The sequence below is a fragment of the Canis lupus genome, chromosome 27 (assembly GCF_011100685.1).
Source record: "Canis lupus familiaris isolate Mischka breed German Shepherd chromosome 27, alternate assembly UU_Cfam_GSD_1.0, whole genome shotgun sequence".
In the NCBI taxonomy this organism is placed as follows: Eukaryota; Metazoa; Chordata; class Mammalia; order Carnivora; family Canidae; genus Canis; species Canis lupus.
Window position 1 is genome coordinate 17,222,249 of NC_049248.1, and position 7,145 is coordinate 17,229,393.

Below are 7,145 nucleotides of genomic sequence, written 5' to 3' on the forward strand. Positions count from 1 at the left end.
CAGGGCGCGATCCTGGAGACCCGGGATCGAATCCCACGTCAGGCTCCCGGTGCATGGAGCCTGCTTCTCCCTCTGCCTGTGTCTCTGCCTCTCTCTCTCTCTCTCTGAGTGTGACTATCGTAAATAAATAAATTAAAAAAAAAAAAAAAAAGGACTTAGACACTGTAAAGAGAAAAAAAAAAGGCAAGAGAAAGTATGGCAAATTTATGAGATCAACAAAGTAACAGCTGAAACAAATTTTTCCTTTCATTACAAATTATTTTAAAAATTAAAAATAAGCTATGTTCTCTCTTTAATCCATGCACTTATATTAAAAGTAACAAGCAATTATTTTTCTATTAAGGAAGTGTACCAGTTGATTTACTATACTATGGAATTGAATCTTTTCCCCTGTATTTAGAGAAATTCTATTTTTATCTTCTTAAAAAAGTTCTGATCACTGTCTTTAGGAAGTTTAGTATACCTACGGATAGAAAGGAAAAGCTTAACTTCATAGCATACATGATATTGAAAATAATATATAGATGGTTATCGAAATACCTGTGTTCTTACACCATATCCTCCTCCTCCTAACTTCCACTGAATTCCAAAAATAAATATAGTAAAAAAAGCAGTCTAGTGTTGGAATAGAGTGAAGCTATAAACCTGAATGGAGAGAACATAATTATGTACATACTTTTCTAAAAAACAGAATTTTTATATATTTTTTGGCCTCAGGTAAAGGATGCTAAAATATTATATTCTGATAGACATATTACTTCTACTATCTAGAATCCTCTCACAACCAAAACAAGATTATTTTATTACTTTATTCATTTATTGAATGAACAAATGTAAACAAAAATGTATTGTTTACTATGGGTCTGGCACTATTTTCAGTGTTAGAGAGATATTAATGAACAAAGTAGGTTCTGCTCGTAGGAGATGGACATTAAATATTAAAAAATAAGAAACTACATATCAAGTGTTCATTAATGCTATAATTTTATCTGTTTAATATTTATTTCTCTGAGGTCAGGTTAACCACCCCTTCTTAGCTAATATTTCCCTGTAATTTCTGTGAGAATAGATGCGGAATTTCTCCACCAAAAGTTTCAGATTCACAAGAGTGGAGTGATTTAAAAAGAGAAATCACTTGATTTATTCAAGAGAAAGAATATCTATTTTGTTCCATTATACTATTCTAGAACCTTGAAAAGATGGGCTACTTCCATGTCATTTTCTGTGTCTATCATAATCTAAACCAGACATGAATGGCGTACATAAACAAACAGAAAACAAAGAAATACAAGGTTAAGGGGCACTAGGGAGGCTTAGTGGTTGTTTCTTTTGGCTCAGGTCGTGATCCTGGGGTCCTGGAATGGAGTCCTGAGGGAGAAGCAGGCTCCCCCTGGAGCTTCTCCCTCTGCCTAGGTCTCTACCTCTCTCTCTCTCTGGATCGCTCATGAATAAATAAATAAATAAATCTTTTCTTAAAAAAAAATACAATGCTAACTAATATAGACCCTAGTTCCTAAGTATACTAGCAAATCAAATCCAGAAATGTTATTTTAAGAGCCAAGTGTCATGAGCTAGTAGAATTTATTCTAAGAATGACAATGAAACAACAGGAAATTTGGTAGAATATTCCAGTACATTACCAAGATAAAGGAGAAAAAAATGCATGAATTACATGCATCCAAAAGCATTACATGAAATTTCATAGCCACTTAAAATAAACAGAGGTGCCTGGGTGACTCAGTCAGTTAAGGATCTTACTTTTTTTTTCAAGATTTTTTTTAAAATAATCGAGCATGGGGAAGGGAGGAGCAAAGGGAGAGGAAGAGGATTGAGGCTGGATATGAGGCTCAATCCCATAACCCTGAGATCATGATGTGAGCTGAAAACAAGGGCCAGCCCCTTAACAGACTGTGCAACCCAGCATCCCCAAGCATCCGACTCTTGATTTGAGCTCAGGTCATGATCTCAAGGTTGACGGATAGAGCTCCGTGGCAGGCTCCCACTCAGTGTGGAGTCAACTTGTCCTTCCCCCTCTCTTCTTTGCTCCTCTTTCCCTCACAACTCTCTCACTCACAAGCTTGTGCTCTCTCTCAAATAAATAAAATCTTTAAAAAATAAAATACTTTGTAATCCAGATTTCTTAACTTGATTAAGGTTATTTTTTAATCCAAATATCAGAAAATAACAAATACCTATAGAATTATTACTCTTATATTCCTTATAAAGTATTTTGTCTGTTAATTTTAGCCCAGAATTTGGTAGTCCTAATCAATACAATGAGGAGAAAAAATAACACATATGAAAATGGGGAGACAAATGGTAATGATCTACAAATGTTATTTTTCATTAACTATATTATCTACATTATTGGCATACATAAAAACATTCAGTAAGATAGTCAACAAAAGATAAACATAAAATTACATAAAAATAGTAATTCCAAGTAATAAAAATAACAACTAACATGCTTAACATGTTTAACACAGTGTATAACATATAATTTATAAAATGTTTTCCAGATATACTATGTTTAATCCTCTGAGAAACTTCAGCTAGGTATATTATTAACATACTGTAATAGAAACCCAGTCCTTTTCACAAAGGAAAAAAAGAAATAAAAAGAATAAAACTAAAAAGGAATGTATAATATTTACCTGGTGAATTCTCAGGTTACTGACGTTTATAAAATTACATGGACAAACATAAATACAAAGACCCAATGTTGTAATTACTACCAAATCAATCTAAAAGTAAAATGCAAGGATAATTAAAATACTAACATAGATGGTTTAATTGAATGTAGAAAGCTTATTTGGAAAAGAAAATATACAAGAATAACTGAGAAATTTTTAGACAAAATAGTGACAAAATATCTTTCATGAACCAAATAATACTAAAAAATAATTAAATACTATTTTATTAGAATGGGATTGATATGGTCACTAATTTGATTATAGAAACTGAGTACACAGAAATTTATTATGAATATAATGTTTTTAATATGTGTTATCTTTAAGTTGTGTTGATTCTATTAGAAAAAAATCATAGAATAATGTTATGTGTGTACCTTATACCATGCAGAAAAATAAGTTGTGACTATTAAAAATCTTAGTGTGAAAATTAAACTGAAAAAAGTTTACATAATCTGAAATATATATTTAGCAATCTTCCAAATAAGTGTGGGGAGGGAAAATTCTTCAGAAAAAAACCCAAAGATATAAAGAAAAATATACACAGAAAAAAACAATCTAATGATGTCATAATTGGTCTTCAAATGTTGGTTATTTAGTCCCATGGGATTATTGACCAACATGTGTGAATTTGTAGAATTATTAATAGCAAAATAAATATTTAGATACAAATTGATTCTTTTCATCAGAATTGAGGTATTTGTTTCACCTCAATATACATCATGTAACTGAAGGAAATAAAGTTCTAGCAGAAAACAAATGTTTTTAAAATTGAATTACTTCTGGATCCTTTTGTGTGATAATATGGAAATTTTTCATGAAAGAGTAGCTTTTTTTAAAAGAAGAAAATGGTATTCTTCTAATCTCACAAAGCACATGTTTTCAAACAGCTAACAGATTTAAACTACATTGAGTGTTCAGGTGTTTTCACATTATGTTGGGGTTAGGTAAGCAATCTAGGGGAAAATTTACAGAAAAAAAAAAAGATCATTTCATTGCTAAGCTCTATCTCTCTTCTGTTCCAAAAGCACTTTATGCCATGTATCACAGATAGCGTTCTCAGCCAGAGATTAGAAGCAATTTCTGTGTAATCGCAGATCCGCCAAAATCTGTTGCAAAGAAATTATTCAAACCTGGACATTTACCTAACCAAATGATGAAGCTGTTGCACTTGTGGCTACTTATACAAAATCTCTATTACTATTAATAGTGACTAGCACACAAAAAACTTCTATTAGTTCACAATCCAATACTTTTTTGGCTATAATGTATGTATCCTAGAACTGATAATTGCTTAGTTCATCAATGTATATTGTAGCAGTTTATTCATTACATTTTCCTACATAAATTCCTTTTTGGTATATGTGATTCCTTTAATGGATTGGCTATTTATCTGAACCAGTATATGAAACAGGTTGCTATGTAACAAAATGACTCCCACATTATTTGATCTGGGAAGCCTATTTTTAGAGTCTACACCTATTTATGGTTACAGTTCTTGGCATATAGCCTCTTGAGTGTTTGCTTAAAATTTAACAAATCATATCTGAATACCAAACACTAACCTAGTCTACAAACTGCAACTAATCTTGGTTTATCTTTGTTTATCTTTTCTTTTCCCTCTCCTCCCCTTTCTGCCCCCGCCCCCCCCCCCCTTTGGTGTGAATGTGTCTCTTGTTTGCTTGCTTTCTTCCTTTATTTTTGGCTGCTTTTAGGAGTTTTTAGGTGCTTTTCTTTATCAGCAGTGTTCTAAAACTTCACAACGTTATTTCCTAGTGCATATCATTGTTTTCCAATCAGTGCATGTCATTGTTTTCCAATCATTGTACAGACACTCATTTGGCCCTCTCAATCTAGAGATCCCTGCTTCTCAGTTCTAGGAATCATTCTCATATTAATCCTTTAACAATTTATTAAACTCTGTCTTATGCGTACTTCTTCTTACACGTACTTTCCTGGTTGAAACTCACATTAATCAGATTTTGAAATTACAAGGTTGATTGTTAAAAACTGACATTTTTTCTCCTATTGACCTGTTCTATATCTTTAACTTTTCCTTTATAGCTTAGTTCATAATTCTACCTTGAATATATACACACGCAATTTTTAAGAGTGTTTTTTTAAAGATTTTATTTATTTATTCATGAGATACAGAGAGAGAGAGAGAAAGAGAGAGAGAGAGAGAGAGAGAGAGAGGCAGAGACTCAGGCAGAGGGAAAAGCAGGCTCCATGCAGGGAGCCCGATGTGGGACTCGAACCCCGGTCTCCAGGATCACACCCTGGGCTGAAGGCAGAGCTAAACTGCTGAGCCACCAGGGCTGCCCTTAAGAGTGCTTTCTTATTTGCTAGCAATTGTATTGAAATACTGTACACATTAATTTCAATTCAAAGAAAAAGATAAAGTTTGATACATTCTGAGGTAGAACTTGAATATATAATCCCTATCATAATTAACTCCACCTTTATGAACCAGGATTGTTCTAGGTTACAGTGTAATAATACATAATAAATACATGATTGTTAATATATGATATATATGTGTGTGTGAATTTCAATTAAACAAGGTAAACAGGTTATATCATTCCCAAACAATTTAAAAACTCAGTTGACATCATGAATAGAATTGACCTATGACTGTTACGCCTTTATAATTCTTAATCACTTTTAGAACAAGTTTTGAAAGATAATCTTTCATTTTGGTATCATATTCTAGAGAAAAATTTTATTCAATATGTAATGCTAGTAATTGACTAAATTACATGGGCCTGTTTTTATTTTTAAGAAAAATAATGAATACCTCATCAATTTGCAAAGGTTTTCAAAGCATGTGCGAGACTAAATAATTGAATGCCTTCACTAATTTTTCTCAGCGTGTATACTTATAATTGCAATTATCTTTTCAAGGTAAATGATTCAGTATTTATTTTACTCTTTTAAATTATTCTTGAGGTGTTTATTGTTTTATAAGGTTTTAATTTCCTGCTATGTTTATAATAGTTGAAACATAATAGCTAATTGTAATTACAACTCAGCTATTCTCCCTCTTTCTCTTCTCTAAAAATGTATACAGTCTTCCTGTAGACACTGGTAATTTTCTTCGAAACTACTTCAGTTTTTGTCAAAAGTTTGCAAGTAGACTAAAATTTTAGTTAGCTCTTAGCTCTTTCCTAATCACTTGAAGTTGGTCAGTAGGACAAAAGTTAGACTATGGTCTCAGGAAGCAGTCTTGCTCTGTAATGCAGGTGCTCTAACAGGAGCTTGAGTGAGCAATGCATGGTTTACTGCAGTAGAGTGCACATTCTGCAGAAATAGGAGCTTCAAAGGCTGACCAATGTAGATGTGAGAAGAATACGTTACTCATATTTTCTCAACTCCTTTTGTTACCCTTTAGAAATATTCCAAAATAAAATTTTTGGAATTTGAGCTGATCTGACAATTAAATGGAATTGAATGAATAAAAAGTATGATTCCTCTGAAAGACTGTTATAGACTTAAAAATATGTAATGGTTCAAAAAGATGAAAAGTATATTTCCTGCTCACATAAAATACTAAATATGTGTTCCTGATCAGCGAAACAGCTCTCCTCCAACATCTTCAATGCCTAGCTTCCAAACATCCTGCCTCAGGGCAGTTGGAAAGGAAAAAGCATGACAAATCATGTGGGGGAGGTTTGGGTGGGCTAGCCCGGAATAGGTGTGCTTCACTTCTGTTCACAGAAACCTGAATTGTAAATGAAACATCAGCCCTTTGGCTCCTCTTGTGCCTCAAATGTGCTAGCCTTTGGACTAGAAATCAGGCCATTAGTTCTGGTTCTTGGGCCTTCGGACTTGGACTGGAACTACACCACTGATTGTCCTGGATCTCCAGCTCGCTGACTATAGATCTTAGGATTTCTCTGCCTCCATAGTCATTATAAGACAATTTCTTATAATGTATATAGTATTTGTGCATTATTTGTTTATACACATTATACATTTCTTTATTATATATTATATATAATTATATATTATATAATATAAATCAGTATAACAATATTTTATATTCTATATTATTTATACAATGTATAATTATGTATTATATATATTTGTATACATATACACAATGTTTATATCGTGTGTGTGTGTGTATATATATATGTATATATATATATATATATATATATATACACATATTTCTTGATGGATGGATATCAGGTCTTATCAGTTCTGTTTCTGTGGAGAACCCTAATGCAATTTCCAAGATTATATTTTATTTTCTCTAATAGCATATTTCAAAATGTAATTTGCTCAGGGTTATGCAAAGAGTAAACAGTGAAGCAGACTGGCCTAAAGCCTAGAGTCTTTCCACTAGAACACATCAGCATCCACCACAAATCCCTCCTTTCCCTGCTCATTTGTTCTTATGTGAAACAGACTTTTCCCTTTTCAACATTTTTTGCAAGATTTGGTGCAAAT